The following is a 23,366-nucleotide window of genomic DNA, read 5'->3' on the forward strand; positions in this document are numbered from 1 at the left end:
CCAAACAGGCCAAGTTTCCCACTTGGGGGCAAATAAAGAATCTTATTTGGAGGGCCCAGCAGATGGCTGCTAGCACTGGAGAGCCGGCTACACCTACCACCTTGCCTTTAGCCATGTTGGCATTTTTATCAGCGCAAGTGCAGCCTTCTACTGCCGATCCATACTGGGCCTACGTTCCCAGTCTTCCGCTCTTACATCCGGTGTCTTGGAATGAGAGAAATGTTCCGGTTTATGCGAATGATACGCAGGCTCTAGGGGTACCATCTAGCCATCACATTAAAGCCACGAGTTATGGAAATTATATCTACTTTGGGATGAATGGCAATGTCCTATATGTTTAAGGAAAGGTGGCAATTACACTGGGTGTGTAACTGTAAATGGGACTACTCTTGCCAATAAGAACGGTACCCGTTGGACAGTGATTATGCAGTATCTCGGGAGAGACAGCCCAAATTACTACTGCCCCAAGGCCTAGAAGTTATCTACCCTGTAAAGAGGAACCTCCTGCAACCCGGCGTCTCTATCATGGAGACGTTGCTATGGGGACACTGTGACTCGGATACCAATCCCTGGACTTAATCTCAGCCTGTATAATTGGATACCTGTAAACAAATCCAACCCTCAAAACAGCTTGCAAGGTTTTACAGAAGGGCTGTGGACTATGGACCATAAGATTTATCAGACTGACCTGTGGAAATTGAGTGCTAGCATGGGGACTTTCCTTGCCACAGCTTTGGGCAAGGACAATTCTAGCCTGAGACTCAGTGGCATTTTCGCCTGTGTTCCTGAGCCCTATGCATTGCTTGTGGGGAATGTTACCATCACCACCCATAACTCTGTATTTAATGTTTCTTGTGAAAAATGTAATCTTACTAACTGTGTCACCTCAGTTGAGGAAGGTACTAAGGTTGTAGTGCTGTACCAGCCAGCATTTGTTATGATTCCAGTTCATATCACAGGACCCTGGTATGATGACAAAGGTTTACAGATATGGAAAGAGGTTAACTCAGCATTAGCTCATACTAAAAGATTTATAGGGCTCCTGATTGCTGGAATTACAGCACTCTTTACTCTTGTTGAGTCGGTGACTCTTGTTGCGCTGTTGCTTTGATACAAACCATTCATTATGTTAATAATTTATCAAAAAATGCCTCTCAAGCATTAGGAACTCAAGAAAACATAGATAGAAAATTTGAAGAAAAACTGAATGCCTTATATGATGTGGTTCAAGTCCTGGGAGAACGGGTCCAAGGTCTAAGAATTAGGAGTCGGCTTAGGTGCCATGCTGAGTACCAGTGGATCTGTATTACCTCCAAGCAGTATAACAATAGCCAACAAACTTGGGGACGGATACAGAAACACCTATTCGGTATATGGAATGCAGAAAATGTTTCTTTGGACCTGTTGCAATTACAAAAAGAAATAGTAGGCATTAAAGATAGCCCTCCCTTGGACACTAGTGTGGCAGAAAGTGCAAAAAACTTTGTCCAGCAACTGTTAGGTCAAGTACGATCCTTAACTACTTTCCAACATCTTGCTATGTAGTGTTAGGATTATTAGGCCTTGTATGTATAATCTAATGCTGCATCCCATTTCTCCTCCGCATGTTACTTAGGAATATTTTAGTGATAAGAGCAGCATTGCATTCTACCAATTTACAGCTAAAAGCCCAAAGGGGTACTCCTGTTTAAAATAAAGGGAAGGGGGGAATGTGGGGAGCTGCCCTGAGTGCAGGGGTCCTATGTGGCTGAATGCAGGCATGGGTATAGGACAAAGCTCTCCATGTGCCCCCCTTTTCCATTAACCTAAGTGGAAAATTACTACTACCCCTAGGAATGCTGCTAACTGCAGATGTCTTTGCTTTAGGGTAAAACAATTGATAGGAGCCTGCTGACACAGAAGGAGCTGTAAAAGGAGTTGTAAAAGGTCAGGTGGTTGTAAAAGGTCAGGTGCTGAAGGAACTTATCTGTACAGGAACTCATCAGGTTAGCAGAAACGGCCACCTGCATGATTTGCCTGAAATAAATATTTCCTCCTTCAGAATTGTATTTAAAGGTTGGAAAAATAAAATTCAGGGCTGCAGACCTCGGGTCTAAGCCCTCCCGACTCCATCTGTTCTTGTCTGTCTTTTTCTTATCCTCACCCCCTCATTCAGGTACTGTTCGTTGCCGGCAGGATCCGGCAAAAACACATCATAATTATTATATAATGGCAGATGTTAATGACAAAGAGTGAATCTTGAAGACTGCAAGAGAGAGACAGAGAGTTACCTACAAAGGAACCCCTATCAAATTATCAAATGATTTCTCAACAGAAACACATCAAGTGAGAAGGGAATGGAATGAAGTATACAAAGTGATGCAAAGCAAAGGACTGAATCCAAGAATAGTCTATCCAGCAAGGCTAGATAGATCAATCAAATAAAACCAATCCATCAAAATTGAAGGGGAAATCAGGAGCTTCACAGACCAAAAAAAAAAAAAAAAAAGCTAAGGGAGTTTATGCAAGAAATGCTAAAGGGAATGCTGTAAAAAGAAGAAATAGAAAGGGAGGAAGGAAAACAGGCATAAAGAACAGAAAAGGCTACAAACAAGTACCTATTAATAATAACTTTAAACATAAATGGACTAAATGATCCAATCCAAAGACATCAAGTGGCTAATGGATAAGAAAATATGACCCATATATATGCTGAGTGGATGAGAGCCACCTCAGAACAGGGGGCTCAGATGGACTGAAAATGAAGGGATAGAAAAATATATATTTAGGTAAGTGGAAATTAAAAAAAAAAAATCTGGGGTAACAATACTTATATCTGACAAAATAGACCTTAAAATAAAGACCATAAGAAGAGACAAGGAAGGATACTTCATAATTCTAAAAAAATGAATTCAAGAAGAGGATATAACTTGGGTAAACATATATGCACCCAATGCAGGAAGACATCAGGGGAGAAATTGACAGCAATATAATCATAGTAGGATATTTTAATACCACATTTATATCACTGGATAAATCCTCCATGTAAAAAAAAAAATCAGAAAATAAACAGAAATCCTAAATGACTCACTATATTGAATGGACTTAATATCTTCAAGGGCATTCCACCCCAAAGTTACAGAATATACATTCTTCTCAAGTGTACATGGGGGATTTTAAAAAATAGACCATGTATTGGGACACAAGGAATGTCTATCCAAATTAAAGAAGATTGAAATCATGTCAAGCATCCTCTCAGACCACAATGTCATAAAATTAGAAATTGATAAAAACAATCACAAATATTCAAAAACTTGGGAGCTGGATAGCATACAATTAAACAGTGATTTGGTTACCAAAAGAGAATAAAGAAGAAATTAAAAAAACACCTAGAAACAAATGACAATAAAAACACAACAATCCAAAATTTATGGGACACAGTGAAAGCAATCCTGAGAGGGAAGTTCATAGTTCTACAGGCCTACCTCAGAAAAACTGGTAATAACTCATCTAACTTAAACTTGAAAAATTAGAAATAGAGCAACAAGAAAATCCCAGAGTGGGAAGAAGGAAGGAAATAATAAAGATCAGAGCGGTCCTCTGGCTCAGGCTGGCCCTCTGGAGCAAGACGTCACTGCACTTACGTAGGACAGATACTACTGGAATATAATCAAGATGTAGTCAGGGACTGCTTCCCTTCTGTGGATTCTGGATAGGATTCATTTCCTTCTCTTTCCCATCTTCTAGAGCCATGGCTAGCAAACTGCAGCTCCTGAGCCACATGTGGTTCTTTGGCCCCTTGAGTGTGGCTCTTCCACAAAATACCACAGCCTTGGCGAGTCTATTTTGAAGAAGTGGCATTAGAAGAAGTTTAAGTTTAAAATATTTGGCTCTCAAAAGAAATTTCAATTATTGTACTGTTGTTATTTGGCTCTGTTGAATAATGAGTTTGCTGACCACTGTTCTAGAAGATGCACTTGGCCCTTTATTTTCAAAGTTAATGAAGTTTCTGTTAAGATTGCTGAAGGAGAAATGAAGAAGACCAAAGACTTCTGAAGCATATTGGTTTTGAAGAGTCCCATTTGGGAAGAGTACAGGATGGCATCCTGATATAAAGAGACCAAGAAAGACCATGCTGAAAGTCCCAGAAAGAAGAGAAATAATTTCAAACAGTTCAGAAGAATATAAGAAGCAAGAAAAAGCCTCATGAGCAGCTCACCCCCATCCAAGAAACAGCAGGTGTATGAGCAGCCAGAGAAGGCAGCACTGTTGCGAGTAGCCATGCAAGCAGCACCCACCAGAGGAGCCACCATCAACTGAGAAGCAGCTGCTTCCATGCCTGTCTGAGGAGCAGCCACTGACTGAGGAGCTATTGCCGCCCAAGGAGCAGTCCCCCACATGACTTGACAACTATCAATAGATTTTTCTGTGAGAGCAAAAATGGGAGACAAAGAAACCCTCAAAGGCAATAAAAGGAGAAATTGCCAGAAAAGATACTAAGTGAAATGGATTCATACAATATGTCAGAAAAAATGATTCAGAATAAGAGTCATAGAGTGCATAAACCAGATGGATAAAAAATTAACAACTTATGTAAGAATCAAGAAGAAATATAGCTGCAATATAAAATACTATGGTGAGTTGCAACAGTACACTAGGAAAAATGGAGGATGAATTAGCGAATCAGAAGACAGGGAAGCAAAACATACACAAACTGTACTGCAATTGGAGAAAAAAAAATTAAGACAGGAGGAAATACTAAGGGAGCTTTGGAACAACATGAAAAGAAGCAACATATGAATAATAGGGGTGCCATGAATGACATGAAGAGAACAAGGGTTAGAAAACCTATTTGAAGAAATTACATCAGAAAAAGTCACACCAACTCAGAGTCCCAAACTAGATGAACCCAAAAGGACCACATCAAGACACATTGCCAAGACACATTGGCAAATGTTCAGTGACAAACGTTCTGGACAAAGAAAGAATCTTAATGGCTGTAAGAGAGAGACAAAAATTTACCTTTAACATATCTCCCATTAGATTATCAAATGATTTCTCAATAGAAAAACATCAGGCAAGAGAGGAAGGGAAGGAAAATTTACAAAGTAGTGTAAAGCAAGGGACTGATTCCAAAAATACTCTATCCAGCCGGGACCAGTTTAGCTCAGTAGTAGAGCGTCGGCCTGCAGACTGAAAGGTCCCGGGTTCAGTTCCGGTCAAGGGCATGTACCTTGGTTGTGGGCACATCCCCAGTGGGGTGTGTGCAAGAGGCAGCTGGTCGATGTTTCTATCTCATCGATGTTTCTAACTCTCTCTCCCTCTCAATTCCTCTCTGGGTAAAATCAATAAAATATATATTAAAAAAAAATACTCTATCCAGCAAGGCTATCATTCAATATTGAAGGAGAAATAAGGAGCTTCCCAGACAAAAAAAAGCTAAGGGAATTTATCACCACCAAACCAGCAATTTAAGCAATGCTAAAGGGACTGGTGTAAAAAGAAAAAATAAAAAGGGAAGAAGGAACACAGGCACAAAAAATAAAAATGGCTACAAATAAGTACCTATCGATAACTTTAAACATAAATGGACTAAATGCTCCAATCCAGACATCTAGTGGCTAATGGATAAGAAAACATGACCCATATATATGCTGACTACAAGAGAGCCACCTCAGAACAAGGGAGTTACATGGACTGAAAGTGAAAGGATGGAAAAATATCTTTCAGGCAAATGGAAATTTAAAAAAAAGAAAATAGCTCTGCTAGCAATACTTATATCTGACAAAATAGACTTCAAAGCTAAAGCCATAACAAGAGATAAGGAAGGCCATTTAATAATACTAAAGGGATTGATAGAACAAGAGGATATAACCCTGTTAACATATATGCACCAAAAGCAGGAGCACCCAAATACATAAAAATAAACTCCTGGAATATATCAAGGGAAAGATTGGCAACAATACAATAGTCATAGGGGACTTTAATACACCACTGACATCACTGGATAAATATTCTAGATGAAAAATCAGCAAAGAAACAGAAATCATAAATGACTCACTAGATCAGAGGGACTTAATTGACATCTTCAGAACATTTCACTCCAAAGCCAAGAAATATATGTTCTTCGCAAGTGTACATGGGACATATTCAAAGATAGATATTGGGTCACAAGAAAAGTCTTTCCAAATTTCAAGAAGATTAAAATCATATCAAGCATCTGTTCATACCACAATGGTATAATATTAGAAATAAACTACAATAGAAACAATCACAAAAATTCATACACTTAGAAGCTGGATAGCATGCTATTAAGCAATGACTGGATTACCAAAGAGATCAAAGAAGAAATTATAAACATCCTAGAAATGAATGACAATGAAAACACCACAATCCAAAAATCTATTGGACAGAGTGAAAGCAGTCTTGAGAAGCAAGTTTAGAGCTCTACAGGCCTACCTCAAAAAACAAGAAAACATGGTAATAAATCATCTAACTCTACCACTAAAAGCATTAGAAAGAGAGCAACAAAAAAAGCCAAGAGTGAACAGAAGGAAGGAAATAGTAAAGATCAGAGCAGAAATAAATGACATAGAGGGGGGAAAAAGAAACACACACACACACACACACACACACACACACACACACACAAACACACAAACACACACACACACACACACACACACACACACACACACACAAGAACACTGAAACCAACCAGTGGTTCCTTGAAAGGATAAACACGATTAATGAACCTCTCACAAGGCTCACTAAGAAACAGAAAACTAATAAACAAAATTAGAAATGAATGAGGTGAAATAAGAATAGATCCTACAGAAAAACAAAGAATCATTAAAAAAAAATACTATGAGCAATTTTATTCCAACAAAATGGTCAACTTAGAAGAAATTTTTCCTAGAAAACTATGACCTTCCAAAACTCAATCAGGAAGTTTCAAAAAATCTGAATGGGCCAATAACTATGGAGGAAATTGAAGCAGTCATCAAAAAAATTACCAACAAACAAAATCCATGGACCAGACAGTTTCACAGGGTACTTTTATCAAACATTCAAAGAAGAAATAAAACCTATCTTCCTCAAACTATTCCAAAAATATTCAAGAGTATGGAACTCTTCCAAGCTCTTTCTATAAAGCCAACATTAACGTAATACCAAAACCAGATAAAGACAAGACAAAGAAAGAGAATTACAGGTCAATATCCCTCATGAACACAGACACCAAAATTCTCCAAAAAATTCTAGCAAATCGAATCAAGCTTACATTAGAAAGATCATACACCATGACCACGTGAGATTTATTCTGGGGATGGAAAGGTGGTACAATATATGTAAATCAATAAATGTGATATACCACATAAACAGAGAGATTAAAACCACATAATCATATCCATTGATGGAGAAAATGCATTTGAAAAAATCCAACACCCTTTCTTGATTAAAAATAAAAATCTCAGCAAAGTGGGAATAGAGAGATCATACCTCAACATAATAAAAGCCATATGTGACAAACCCACAGCCAAATTATACTCAATGGAAAAAACTAAAACCATTTCCCCTAAGAACAGGAACAACACAGGGATGCCCACTCTCACCACTCCTTTTCAACATAATACTGGAAGTATTATCCCTTGTGATTAGACAAGAAGAAATAAAAGGCATCCAAATTGGAAAAGGAGTATTAAAACTGTCCTTAATAGCAGATGACATCATATTGTACATAGAATACCCCAAAGATTCCATTAAAAATACTTAATAAATGAATTTGGCAATGTAGCAGGATACAATATTAACACCCAGAAGTCCATGGCTTTTCTATACACCAATTATGAATTCACAGAAAGAGAAACTAAAAAACAATCCTGTTTACCATTGCAATAAGACAATTAAGATAATTAGGAATAAATTTAATCCAGGAAATAAAGGACTGTACACAGACAATTTCACAATGCTGAAAAAAGAGATAGAGGAAGACATAAATAAATGGAAAATATACCATGTTCATGGATTGGTACAGGGGTCTTCAAAGGGCCACATGCGGCCCGCAGAGGAGTCTGATCCGGCCCGCCAGGTTTTTTGGGCAGTGAGTGCAGCCTAGGTGTTACAGTAGGAATTAGTAGTTCATATAGTCCGGCCCTCCAGCTCTCTGAGGGACCATGATCTGGCCCCCACTTTAAAAAGTTTGAGGACCCCTGGATTGGTAGAATCAATATCATTAAAATGCTTATACGACCCAAAGCAATCTATAGATTCAAGGCAATCATCAATAAATTACCAACAGCATAATTCAAAGACCTAGAACAAACTCTCCAAAACTTTATCTGGGGGGGGGGGGGGAGGGAAAGAAAAAAGAAAAGAATAGAAAGGCCAGAATAGCTGCAGCAATCTTGAGAAAGAATAACAATGTTGGAGGATACATACCAGATATCAAAGTCACTGTTCTCAAAACTGCCTGGTACTGGCACAAGAACAGACATATAGACCAGTGGAACTGAAAAGAGAACCCAGAAATTGATACAAGCTATTATACTCAATTAATATTTGACCAAGGGGGGACAGGAATACAATAGAGTCAAGCCAGTCTCTTCAATAAATGTTGTTGAAAAATTGGACAGAATCATGCAAAAAAAAAAAAAATGAAATTAGACCACCAAATTACACCATACACAAAAATAAACTCAAAATGGATAAAGGATTTAAATGTGAAGATGGGAAACCATAAAAATTTTAGAAGAAGCCATAGGCAGCAAAATAGCATACATTTGTTGCAGCAATATCTTTACCAATACAGCTACTAGGGCAATGGAAACTAAGCAGAAAATAAACAAATTGGGACTACATCAAAGTAAAAAGTTTCTGCACAGCAAAAGAAACCATCAACAAAACAACAAGAAAGCCCACTGCATGGGAAAACATATTTGCCAATGTTATATCTGTTATGGGTTTAATCTCCAAAATTTATAGGATATTCATACAACTTAACAAAAAAAAGATAAACAATTCAATTTAAAAAAAAAATGGGCAAAGGACCTAAATAGACAATTGTCAAAAGAAGACATACAGACCTGTCTGGTTTGGCTCAGTGGATAGAGCATCGGCCTGCTGACTGAAGGGTCCCAGGTTCGATTCCAGTAAAGTGCATTTACGTTGGTTTCGGGCACATCCTCAGTAGGAAGTGTGCAGGAGGCAGATGATAGATGTTTCTCTCCCATCTACGTTTCTAACTCTTTTTCCTCTCTGTAAAAAAATCAATAAAATATGTATTTTTAAAAAAGAGGACATTCAGAAGACCAAGAGACATATGAAAACATGCTCAAAGTCACTAATCATCCAAGAGATACAAATCAAAACAGCAGTGTGGTACCATCTCACACTTGCAAGAATGGCTATTATCAACAAATCAACTAATAAGTGCTGGAGAGGATGCAGACAAAAAGAAACCGTCCTTCTCCGCTGGTGGAATTTAAAAATGGAACTTCCATTTGACCCAGTAATACCACCTCTAGGAATACATCCCAATAAAAACAGAAACACCAATCAGAAAGGATATGTGCACCCCTACATTCATAGCAGCAAAATTTACAATAGTTAAGTTTTGGAAACAGCTAAATGCCCATCAGCAGATGAGTAGATTAAAAAACTGTGGTACATTTTAATGGGGAGTGCATTGAACCTATAGATTGCTTTAGGAAGTATGGACATTTTGATGATATTGATTCTACCAATCCATAAACATGTTATGTTCTTCCATCTGTTTACATCTTCCTCTATCTCTTTTTTCAGTGTCCTGTAGTTTTCCTCCTATAGGTCCTTTACTTCCTTAGTTAAGTTTATTCCTAGGTATTTTAATTTTTTTTGTGCGATGGTAAATGGAATTGCTTTTTTAGTCTCTGTTTCTGCAGTTTCACTATTGGTGTATAGAAATGCCATAGATTTCTTGGCGTTAATTTTGTATCCTGCTACATTGCCAAATTCATTTATTAAGTCAATTAGTTTTTTAATGGAGTCTTTTGGGTTTTTTATGTACAATATCATGTCATCTGCAAATAAGGATAACTTTACTTCTTCTTTTCCAATTTGGATGCCTTTTATTTCCTCTTCTTGTCTAATTGCAATGACTAGTACTTCCAGTACTATGTCAAAGAGGAGTGGCGAGAGTGGGCATCCCTGTTTTGTTCCTGTTCTTAGAGGGAAAGGTTTTAGTTTTTGCCCATTGAGTATAATGTTTGCTGTGGGTTTATCATATATAGCTTTTATTATGTTGAAGTATGATCCTTGTACTCCCACCTTGTTGAGAGTTTTTATCAGAAAAGGGTGTTGGATTTTATCAAATGCTTTTTCTGCATCAATTGATATGACTATATGATTTTTATCTTTCAATTTGTTTATGTGATGTATCTCATTTATTGATTTGTGGATATTGTACCATCCTTGCATTCCCGGAATAAATCCTACTTGGTCAGGGTGTATGATCTTTGTGATGTTCTGCTGAAGCCGATTTGCTAGAATTTTGTTGAGGATATTGGCCTGTAATTCTCTTTCATTGAGTTGTCTTTATCTGGTTTTGGTTTTAGGGTGATGCTGGCATCATAGAAGGAGTTTGGAAGTGTTCCTTCCTCTTAAATTTTTTGGAATAGTCTGAGGAGGACAAGTTTTAGTTCTTCCTTGAATGTTTGGTAAAACTCTCCTGTGAAGCCATCTGGCCCTGGGTTTTGTTTTCTGGAAGCTTTTTGATGACTGTTTCAATTTCTTCCCAAGTCACTATTTTATTGAGATTTTTAGATTCTTCCTGATTGAGTTTTGGAAGGTTGTATTTTTCTAGGAATATGTCCATTTCCTTCAAGTTGTTCAGTTTGTTGGAATAGAGTTGTTCGTAGTATTATATTTCACTGACCTAGAAAGAACTCTCCAAAAGTTCATTTGGAACAATAAAAGACCCCAAATAGCTACAGCAATCCTGAGAAAGAAGAGTAAAGTAGGAGGGAATCTCAATACCAGACTTCAAGCTGTATTACAAAGCCACTGTTCTCAAAACAGCCTGGTACTGGCACAAGAACAGACATATAGATCAATGGAATAGAATCGAGAACCCAGATATCAACCCAAATCATTATGCTCATTTAATATTTGACAAAGGAGGCATGAATATACAATGGCGTCAAGACAGTCTCTTCAATAAATGGTGTTGGGAAAATTGGGCAGATACATGCAAAAGAATGAAACTAGATCACCAACTTACACCATACACAAAAATAAACTCAAAATGGATACAGGACTTAAACATCAGACGGGAAACCATACAAATACTAAAGGTATCCACAGACAGCAAAATCTCAGACATACGCCAAAAGAACTTCTTCACTGATATTGCCCCTAGAACAATGGAAGCTAAAGAGAAAATAAACAAATGGGACTACATCAAAATAAAAAGCTTTTTTACAGCAAAATAAACCATCAACAAAACAACAAGAAAGCCCATTGTATGGGAGAACATATTTGCAAATGTTACCACTGATAAAGGTTTAATCTCCAATATCTATAGACAGCTTATACAACTAAAAAAAGGAAAATGAATGATCCAATTAAAAAATGGTCAATGGACCTAAATAGAATATTTTAAAAAGAAAACAGAAGGAAGGCCAAGAGGCACATGAAAACATGCTCAAAGTCACTAATTATCCAAGAGATGCAAATCAAAGCAACAATGCGGTACCATTTCACACCTGTCAGAATAGCCAACATCAACAAATCAACAAATGACAAGTGTTGGCTAGGTTGCGGAGAAAAAGGAACCCTCGTGCACTGCTGGTGGGAATGCAGACTGGTGAAACCACTGTGGAGAACAGTATGGAGTTTCCTCAAAAAACTGAAAATGGAACTCCCATTTGACCCAGTAATCCCACTCCTAGGAATATATTCCAAGAAACTAGAAACACCAATCAGAAAGGATATATGCATCCCTATGTTCATAGCAGCACAGTTTGCAATAGCTAGAATTTGGAAACAGCCTAGGTTCCTGTCAGCAGATGATTGGATCCAAAAACTATGGTACATCTACACAATGGAATGCTATGCTGCCATAAAAAAGAAGGAATTCTCATCATTTGCAGCAACCTGGATAGAACTGGAAAACATCATGCTGAGTGAAATAAGCCAGTCAATGAAAGAGAAATACCACATGACCTCACTCATTTATGGATAATAAAGAACATTATAAACTGATGAACCAAAAGATAGATATAGAGACAGTAAAACAACAAGTAGACTGTCAAATTACAGCGGGGAGGGTAGGGAGATCTGGGGGAGATAAGAGATCAACCGAAGGACTTGTATACATGCATATAAGTACAACCAATGGACACAAAACTCTGGGGAGGGAGGGTATGTATGGGAGGGGGGGAATGTTAAAATCTGTACACAGATAATAATTTATTTTTAAAAAATAAAATAAAAAAAACCTGTACATCTACACAATGGAATATCACGGTGCTGTAAAATAGAAGGAGTTCTTACCTTTTGCAACAGCATGGATGGAAGTGGAGAGCAAAATATGCCAGTTACTGAAAGATAAATATCACATGATTTCACTCATTTGTGGAATATAAAGAACACTGTAAACTGATGAACAAAAATAGATACAGAGGCAAAGAAGCATGGAACAGACTGTCAAACTACAGAGAGAAGGCAGGAGATAGTGGGATCATTTAAGGACTTGTATGCATGCATATAAGCATAACCAATGCTAGGGCTGGGGAGGAGTGAGGGCATGTGCCATATTGTAGGGGAGGCCAGAAGGTGGTCAACTGGGAAAAAAGGAGATATATGCACTAGTATTTGCAATGCTTTAAACCATAAAAATAAAAAATAAATAAATTGAATTTCTGCATTGTGGCTTTAAATGCCATATAAAATGTATCCTGAACTCACAGATGAAGACTGATTCTCCCCTTGGGAGAGAGAGGATATCTTCACACAAGATGCCAAACTTACAGCTGGGACCATGCTCATTCAGAGGAGGGTAAATACCATCAGGACACAGAAGCCTGAGTTCCCTTCTTACTTGTAATCTCCAAGTCTCAAAATGTGGAAAACCATGAAAGAAGGGAAGTGGGGGTAGTATTTAGAGGATGAGACCAGATGAAATATTATTACCTGGCAATACAGGGTTTGAACTAGAAGCTCTGGATTTAAAAGCAAGGATAGCTGAAAGATGATTTCTTAGCTTCTCTCTATACTAAACATTCAAGTTAAACTTCAATTACTTTTAATGTTAAACTGTGGCAAAATATCCTATTTGTGACAAAAGAGGGCTTATAAATTTACCCAGGTTGGAAACCAACTAGATTTGGAAAACAGATTCTTGAAGCTGGCTTTCCTACTAAAGGCAATTTATTTCTGCTGGCAGATTCTTATTTTCTAATATTAACACACTGAGGTTATTCTGTCTGAGAATGGCAAGAAACAAACATTGGCTTATTTCTTCCTACATTAAAAGTTGCTTTTGAGAATTAGTTGCTAGGGAACATTTTACCTTTAATCAAACATTCTCAACAGATAGTTATCATAAAGAAATGTTCCAGAAAAAGTCCCTGTTAGATTAAGTTGGATTATTGTCTACTGTGAACCTCCTAACAGATTTCTGTTAAGTCTCACTGCCAGAATTCTCTCCCCATCATTGCTATTCACAGGAAAAGAGTATTTACTTGCACAATTCATTTTGTTTACAAATCTGTTTGTTTGTTTGTTTGTTTGTTTGGTTGGTTTTGGTTGATGCTTTTGTTTGTTTGTTGTGTATGTGTGTGGGGGGGGGATTTGTTGTTTTTACTGTTAATCTTCATCTTTGGGGGAGCACATGATTTGATTTCAAAGTCTGTAAGGAAGATTCTTCTAAAGGTCAGAGGCCTCTAAGAGATTCTTTTTTTGTTTGTTTGTTTTAAGATATTTTATTGATTTTTTACAGAGAGGACAGGAGAGGGATAGAGAGTTAGAAACATTGATGAGAGAGAATCATCGATCAGCTGCCTCTTGCACGTCCTCTGCTAGGGATGCGCCCAAAACCAAGGTACATACTCTTGACTGGAATCGAACCTGGGATCCTTCAGTCCCTAGGCCAACACTCTATCCACTGAGCCAAACTGGTTAGGGCCTCTTCGAGATTCTTGTCAAAGGCGGCAGACTCTGCCTTGACTTTTTCAGACAAGTCTGAGCCCCTGGGGGTTTACTGGAATCTTTATGTTTAGATTTCAAAATGTCTTTGTTTTAAAGAAACTACAGTTACATGAGTTTTCTCAAGGATACTTACCCTGCTGATAGTGTCTAGAGTAGGGGTGTCGAACTCAATCAGAGAAGGGGCCAAAAACTAAAATCCAGCCTAAATCGCAGGCCGAATGGTTTACTGAACAGTCATAAACTGACAATGTCATAAACTGACAGCAGAGTGCAGTGATGACAGCGCGGTGCAGGCCACATTGCAAGGCCTGGCGGGCTGGATTTGGCCCCCGGGCCTTGTGTTTGACACATGTGGTCTAGAGGTTAATTTTTATTCAAGCTGTTGCTACAATAAAAGCCTAGGAAGGCAGGTTAATGGGACTGTCTGGTTCCTTTAGCCAGGCAGTCCCTTAGCCCTCTCTTTCACAGAGATGTGTGTCAGAGTAATCATTGATCCATCTTTCAGGGTCTGTTGGTCAGTCCCTGCAAGTATTTCCCAGTGTGAGGAACAAGGAACACAATGAAATGCTATGGAACCCTTGAAAACAAAGAGGAAGAAAATGAAAGTAACTGTGCATTAAGTCATTGGAAACCAGTTGGGATTTCCAAGTACAAGGGAATTGTTTCTCAGCAGAGGTTTCATAATGGGATGTCAGTTGTCCACGGAACAGCAGCAAGATATCACAGTGCTGAAACAGCTATTAAAAGCAGGTGGTGCCTCTGTTACAAAACAATAATTAAAAAGCTTATTATAAACTGTTATATGTTATAATTCTTGGTTCTCTGATGCTGGAATGCTAGACCTTAATTTCTGGGAACAAGTGGGCATAAATTTAGAGAAATCAGGCCCAGAGAAAACAAGTGCCCTTATCATCAAGTATGTGGCCTCCTGTTCGAGCTGCATTATGCCCACTTCATATTGAGGATCAAATGCCTACAGGACAGGAGGATTTACTACCAACCCCTCCTCCTGAATCACAGCCTGTAGAGCCTATAATACTTAAAGCTACACCACAGTGTGGGAGAGTCCATCTACTAGATCCTTGATTATAGGATTCTGTGTCAGGCAGCCATGCTAGAAGAGCTTTTGGTTTGCCTAGTTATGAAAGGTCAGCAAGTTAATAGAATTCATGAGCTGCTCTCCTTTAATACCTTTAAAGAAATAAGGAAAGGTATTAGAGAAAATGGGGCTAACCGTTCATTTTCAAAAGGACGCCTTAATGCCTTGTCTGAAAATTATCACATGACTCCTTGGGACTGGCAGGTTTTCGGCAAAACAACTTTGAACTCTAGTCAACATTTATTATGGAGAACAGAATATAATGAGATCTATGAGCAAAGGCTGTTTGTAGGTGTTCACTAGCCACCCACCCAGGAGCCCTCTGACTATACATTCTGGGCACTATAAGACATCTTCTGAAAGATCCATGGAAAGGAATCTGGCTTATTAAGTATTCTCTGTAGGTTGTGCATACCTATAGATATTGTACATAGAATGTCTCTGTTAATTGTTGTTTTGTGTCTTTGTTGTTTGGTTTAATTTTTTTAAAGATGGGGCATATTTCACTTTGCAAAGGGTCCCAGCTACTGTGGCAGGCTGAACACATGGCAGGGATTGCAGGAACTTCCTAGCAGCTGTCAAGAATTCTTAACCTTAGGAAGCCTTTCTGCTCTCGCTCTCAAGGCATCAGCCACTAGAAACCCTTAGTAGAAGTTATTGTCTGTTTATAATGTAACTTGGTTACTAATTGATGTTCTTGCTTCCTTGAATATAAGGAATCCTCAGTCTCTATTGTTTGGACTTTGTGCTAGTCAGAACCCATTTCCTAAACTGGGTTAATATATAACAATAAAAGGGTAGTATGCTAATTAGACTGGAAGTCCTTCCTGACAATGCCGAGGTCTGAGGAAAGCCAATCCAGATCCTGGATGCCTGTGGGCAGCCCTAGGGAGGCCAGCCTAGGTCTGAGTGCCTGCAGGTGGCCAGAGGGAAGCAGCTCAGGTCCCAGGTGCTTCCCAGAGGCCAGAAGAGGGAAGCAGTTTGGGTCCTGGGTGACGGAGGGAAGCCAGTGCTGGCAACCAGGGCAAGAAAGGCTTACTCTTGCATGAATTTTTGTGCATGAGGCCTCTAGTGTGAAATAAGATTCTAAGGCTAATGTCCAAGTCCACCCTTTTGTGAGTATTCATTTATTTAATGTAAGTTTTTCTTTTTTTCTTTTGTTTCTGTTTTTAAGATCTCTTTTCATATACAAGATTTCATATTGTTAATCTACTCAAAAAGAGAAAAATATGAGAAATAATTATTTAAACTCCCCAAATATTTATCCTAGAAGGTTGGAACTACAGAATTACACTTGAATAGGCTGCAGAAGCAGCAGCAGTTGGGTAGGGGGAGGGGGGAAAAATCCCTGTGATACTTTTACACTAAAGCCATTAGAGGTCCAGAAGTTACTACAGTCCTGGGAACAAACCCCAAGACCTGCTTTCTTCCCATATTCACACCAACCCTTTCTCTAGTCTCCTAAGAGTTATCAAGGTCATGTTATCTCTTTTTATGCTTTTTAAGAATGTAAGTATATTTTCCATTGGAAAAATAAGCCTATTTCTAAAAATAAAGAAAAAAAATATTTTTCTATACTTGTCTAAGAAGCAAAGGTTTTATATATATACTAGAGGCCAGATGCACAAAATTCATGCACAAGGCAGATCCCCCCAGCCCAGCCAGTACTTTCTCCAATCTGGGATCCTTTGAGGGATGTCAGACTGCCAGTTTAGACCCATCTTGTGGATTGGTCCTAATCTGGCAGTCGGACATTCCTCTCACAATCTGGGACCACTAGCTCCTAACTGCTTACCTGCCTGCCTACTTGATCACACCTAACTGCACCCCTGCTGGCATAGTTGCCCCCAACTTCCCCCCTGCCAACCTGGTCGCTTCTCACTGCCCCCCTCTGCCAGCCTGGTTGCCCCCCACTGCCTCTGGTCACCCCCAACTGCCCCCCCCCCATGGGCCTGGTCACCCCATGCAGCCTGCTGCTCAGTCATTTGGTCGTCCCTCCCTCACGAACCCCCTGCCAGCCTGGTTGCCCCACACAGCCTGTTTGGTCATCTGTTCAGTTGTTTCGGGTGTGATGGTCACTTAGCCATAAATATATATATATATATATATATATATATATATATATATATATATATATATATATATATATATATATTGTGCAAGAATAGACCTTCCTTTTCTTGGTTTCACTCCCGGCCACCCAGGAGCCTGCAAGTCCTCACTCCCTGCAAGTCCTTTCTCCCAGTCTGAGAACTGCTCCTGTAGGTCCCTCCACCCCCTTCTCTCCCCTCATAGTAGGTGTCCCTCCCTGCCCAGCAGCTCTGCTCCTGCATATGCAAATTAACCTACCATCCTTGTTTGGTTAATTTTCATGCTCACTCCTGATTGGCTGATAGGCATCACAGAGATATGGTTGATTTGCATATTTCTCTTTTATTAGTGTGTATATACATATATATAATTAAAATGATTATGTTATATTAGTCAGGAGCTTGAGTACTTTAAATGAATAAATTACTTAATACTGTTTAATAATAATAATAATAATAATAATAATAAATAATATTTTAGTCTAATATATTTGACTATCTTCCCAGGGTCTGAGTTTTAAGAAATTTCTTCTTAACCTAGAATTGGCTTTAGATCATTCCAATAGGCTCTAGAATGCTCCAAGTATTTGTTTTCTCTCTCATGAAGAAAAATTTCTACTTAAGGTACATAGGAAGGAAGCTTTGTCAAATAAGAACAACTATAGTATGCTTTCACTTATAGCTGTAATCATTATTCTGGAATATTGTATTTTGAAGAATAGACAAGATTCCATGTCATTTGCATTACTCTATAAAGTATCTGAATTTATAGATATACTAACAGGAAAATAAGAAGAAACAATTTTACTGTAAAGCTGAATAAATAGAAAATAATTATATATTGATAGTTTTATAACTTTTGTTGAAAGTATTGCTAATTCTTAAACTTTTTGATTTTCAGAAATAAGGAAGCATTTTCAAAACAATTTTGTAAATTATATATTTCTCTCAGCAGGCAGTCTGGCCTGTGGTAATCTGACTAATGCTACTGTGCCTCCCATCCCTCCATATAAGCTAAATAAATGGTTAGACTCCTCTGCTGAGGCATTCCATTGGGACGTTTTTCTAGAAAATCACACCCATTTGATGGTCCTATGGGACCAACAGGTTATAGATTGGAGCCCAAATGGTCATTTGCAAGCCAACCACATTGACATTCTGGTACACTGTGCATCTAATACTAGTTTCATTGGTTATGCAGGCATGCTTGTAATTTGGACTGAGGGAGAGATAAGTTTCCCATGACCTCGTGTACTAGGCTTGCCAATTTAGAAAACTTTATAGAGATTAGGCCATGTTTTCAGTCCTTTGAAATTGTGACACAGTGACTACCAGAACTCCTCTGGCTGCTATATAGTATAATTTTACTAATATCTTACTGATAATGGCCTGATTTGCACCATTCACTCCTATGTCTTTGTTATCAGCTTCAATCTACTAATAAACTATAGTTCATCTTTTCTAGCACAAGTTAGAGAAAGAGCTTATTTTCCATCATGTATTACCACCCAGAATATTACCTCATTGAACATCAGCATTATTATGATACTTAGGAGACAAGCAGAAATCCTAATACCTGTTGATCTCACCAGAAAATGGCAAGGCTAGTCAGCTATCAAAGTCTTAGAAAGAACACTGACCCAAAATATTTTTGGGAATGCTCATTGCAGCCATCATCTCGGCTGTTGTTATTCTTAGTACTGCCAGTGTTGCTGTAGCTGCCCTTTCTGAGTCTGTACAGATGACCACATTTGTAGAAAATATGGCTTATAGTATAACTAGGGAATTCACTATACAACAGCACATAGATCAAAAAGAAATATTAGCTAGACTACAGGCAATAGAAGCAGCCATTCAATATTTGGGGGAAATAGAGGACACTATAGCATACATGCAAGTGCTTTATTGTGATTGGGAACATAAGCACATGTATGTCATTCCTTTAAAATGGAACAGTATTCACCATCATTGGATTGATGTTAAAAAGCATCTATGGGGAGTTTTTCATGATAACCTTACTGAAGAAGTAAACATGTTGCAAAGACAAATTAGAAAATCCTTACTTGCTATCAATGAACATGAAAAAGAGATTATTGTTTGGAATACGTGAAGGAGCCTTTGGAGTAGATAGAACCCACCACATGGTTTCCTAGAATCAATTGGTACCTGATTGGACTGACAACTGCTGACATTGTTATTCTCTTTGTTTTTCTTATAGTCTAAAAATCAGAACTTGAGCAGTGAATGCATTTTGTGGACCAAGACATTCCAAAGCATAAAGTTTACTGCCTCCCTCTCTCTTCTGCAGCCAGGAAAACAAAAATGGGAGAGATATGGGAAAGCACGGGACTTGGTTGGAAAGTCTGTAAGGAGGATTCTCTGAAAGGTCAGAAGCCTCTATGGAATTCTAGCCAAAGGTGGCAGACCCTGCCTTAACTTTTTGAAACAAGCCTGAGCCTCAGTGTGTTTTACTGGAATCTTTATGTTTAGACTTCAAAATGTCCTTGTTTTAAAGACAGTACAGATACATGTCAGACACATTTGTTTTCTCAAGGATACTTTCCCTGCTGATAGTATCTGGAAGTTAATTTAGTTCAAGCTGTTGCTATAATAAAAGCCTAAGACAGCAGTGATGGGGTTCTTTTCCCAGCTTTACAAAGGGTTCAGCATTCTGGAGAAAGGGGTTGCCTGTAGATGATTAAAGAGTCCAAGGATGAAAGATATTTTTGAAAGGTATTGGGGGTCAGAAGAGCTTCAACTAAAAGGAACTGAAGACTCTTACCTTGACTAAGGACCCTGCTTTTATTAGTACAATTTGTCCCAAGGCAAGGTAGAAATATATACTTCAAAGGGTAAGATATCAAAGGGTACAGAAGCATTATCAGTTTGAGGAATAGCCTACAGCTATTCAGGTGTTTGGCCAACAGGAGGCAATAAAATGCCCTGAGCTGTCTGCTAGTTAACAATCCTATTCAGTTTTGGGGGAAGTGCCATTTAGCCATTTCCAACAGGTAAACTACATTTGACTCAACCCTGTTGAGCTACCCAAGCTTCACCAACCTTTTGGTTGAATTGTCAATCAGCTCCTGCTGATTCCTCTTTGTTTTATTGTTCACTGTTACTTATATAAAATCCCACTCAGACTTCTAGGAAGAATAACATGAAGTTCCCACAGAGAAACTCCTCATGTGAGCGAATAGTTGCCATACCTAAAGTAACTTTAATGCCAGGAGATGAATAAAGGACAAATATCCCATCATCTGTGCTGTGACTTTGAGAGCTTTGTTTAGGGTGCATACTGATTCATAAATTGAACCAGTTTATCAGCACTCATTGCTCAACTGCCTCCTGGGACTAGGCAAGTAAGATAAATTTGTGGGGCTGCATGTATAAGACCTCAAGGAGTGAGGGATTGGCAGTGCAACCCAGCCATGAATTCCATGTCTAATATTTCTCAAATTAAAAACAAAGAAACTACTTTGCTAGCTAAATCCTCACCTAATTAGGTCAAAAAGTTTCTATTTGTACCCACCTACTACTAGTGTTTTCATGCATATGCACTACTGTTCAAAAGAAAAGTGTCCATGAATAAAATTTATGTAGTTAAAACAATTTATTATTAGCATCAGCATTTCCTTGTTATTAAATGTGCAGACTATGAAAATTTCTGATTAAGTTAGTAACCCACTTAAAATTTCTGATTAAGTTAGTAACTTTGTGTCTCTGTTTCCTTTTACCAGCTCTGGATTTGGGCACATCATATAACTGTGTTTTTAGTCTCAGTATCCCCATCTATAAAATGGAAGTATTAATAGGAAGAACCAATTCATTCACTTGTGGCTAGCCCTCTAAATAATTTCCAAGCACCTCAGAAGGATGTTGTGAGGATTAAATGAGTAACTGCATGCAAATTTCTAGAACCATGCCCTGCATGTTGTAGTTCACACTACAATGGTTTTATTGACTTTTCCCTTTTCAAGTCAAATTCTGTTTTTAACTTGTTATCTGATATTGTCTATCATACCTACATATTTTGTGGGGTTTTTTGAACTTATTCAATTGCTTCACTTTTTAAGAAAGCCTTATGTAATTTCTAGTTCACTTTGAAACAGCTTATTCACTACACCTAACCCATTAGTTAAGGGTCTTTTGTCACAGTGATTGTTGTCAAACATCAACATGCATAAAAATTTCCAAGAGAGCTTAATAAAATGGGGAATGCTGGGCCCATTCTCAGATTTTATGATCAGTAGATCCAAGGTACTGCCTGAGAATTTCCTTTCTAACATTTTCTAATGTGGCACTGATCCCACTCATCTGGCCTCCACACCTGAGAACCATGGTCTTATCAGATGAGATGTGATATTTCTTGGTGGAAAGAAGTTGGAAAATTTTTTCCCCTCTACATTACTACACACACACACACACACACACACACACACACACACACATAATTTAACAGATATATTAACTTGTAAACATCATTTATGATGTAGTTAAAAGGCAAGACATTCAATAGTTATGTAAGTTTAAATATTTAGGATGTTCATCATGTAACATTCTACATGTGTTTCAATGTTGAAATGTTTTTAAAATATATTATTTTACAAACATGGGTTTTTACTTTTGAAAGACTACTAACTCATCCATGTTTACTTATCTGACAGATCTCTATATGATCACTGCTCATTCAGGGCAAGAAAGCATCCTGGATATCCTCCTGTATGCCCATTTCTCCCTTTCTCCTTGGTAAAGTTCCAGTTTTTTAAAAATAAACAAAGAAAAAACACATTTTCTTGGTTCCAAACATGATTTGCATTTGTGTGTGTATGATATTTTCTTAGATTTTCTTTTAAAAAATGGTATTAGTTTTGAAATAGCATATATTTTGTAAATAAGATTTTATTACCTAAAGTTATGCCTAAGTTAAAACATGAAATAATATTTTAAAAATTTACACTTCCATCTGTTGAAATTTTGGCAGTAGTTGCTCATAGCAGGAATTGACTCATTTTACCAGATATGGTGCATTTGTGACCAGTACTTATTATGTTCTTTATGAATGTAGGAGGGAAGTAAGATTTGGAATATGAAATACTGGGTGCTTCAAGCAATAAAAAAAATATTTAAGCTAATACTGATCATTGTATTTGCTTATCTTTTTATTGTCTAAATTTTTATATCTTTCCTTTTTCCCCAATTGACTCCCACCCCAGCCATTCCCAGCACAGGCAAGCCCCCATGGCCCAAGTGTCTGTGTCCATTGGTTATGCTAATATGCATATGCATGCTTACAAGTCCTTTGGTTGGTCTCTAACCTCCCCCTCTCCCTTGTCATTTGTCTCTGAATTTATTCTTATTCATCAAATTATGTTGATCATTATATCCCCACATAAGAGTGAGATTATGTGCTATTTATCTTTCTCCAACTGGCTTATTTCACCTAGCGTAATGCTCTCCAGGTCCATCCATGCTGCTGCAAATGGTAAAAGTTCCTTCTTTTTTTATAGCGGCATACTATTCCATTGTGTAGATGTACCAAAATTTTTAATTTACTCGTCTGCTGTTAGGCACTTAGGCTGTTTCCAAATCTTAGCTATTGAAAATTGTGCTGCTATGAACATAGAAGTGCATATATCCTTTCTGATTGATGTTTCTATTAATAGTTTCTTGGGATATATTCTTAGAAGTGGAGTTACCAAGTCAAGTGGGAGTTCCATTTTTAACTTTTTGAGAAAACTCCATACTGTCTTCCACAGTGGCTGCACCAATCTGCATTCCCACCAGCACTTTTTCTCCACATCCTCGCCAGCACTTGTCTTTTGTTGATTTATTGATGACAGCCATTCTGACAGGTGAGAGATGGTATCTCATTGTTGTTTTGATTTGCATCTTTCAGATTAGTGACTTTGAGCATGTTTTCATATGTCTCTGGGATCTGTATGTCCTCTTTTGAAAAGTGTCTATTTAGATCCTTTGACCAAATTTTGATTGAATCTTTATCTTCCTCT

This window comes from Pipistrellus hanaki (genome assembly GCF_964339955.1).
Source record: "Pipistrellus hanaki genome assembly, chromosome: 2".
Lineage (NCBI taxonomy): Eukaryota > Metazoa > Chordata > Mammalia > Chiroptera > Vespertilionidae > Pipistrellus > Pipistrellus hanaki.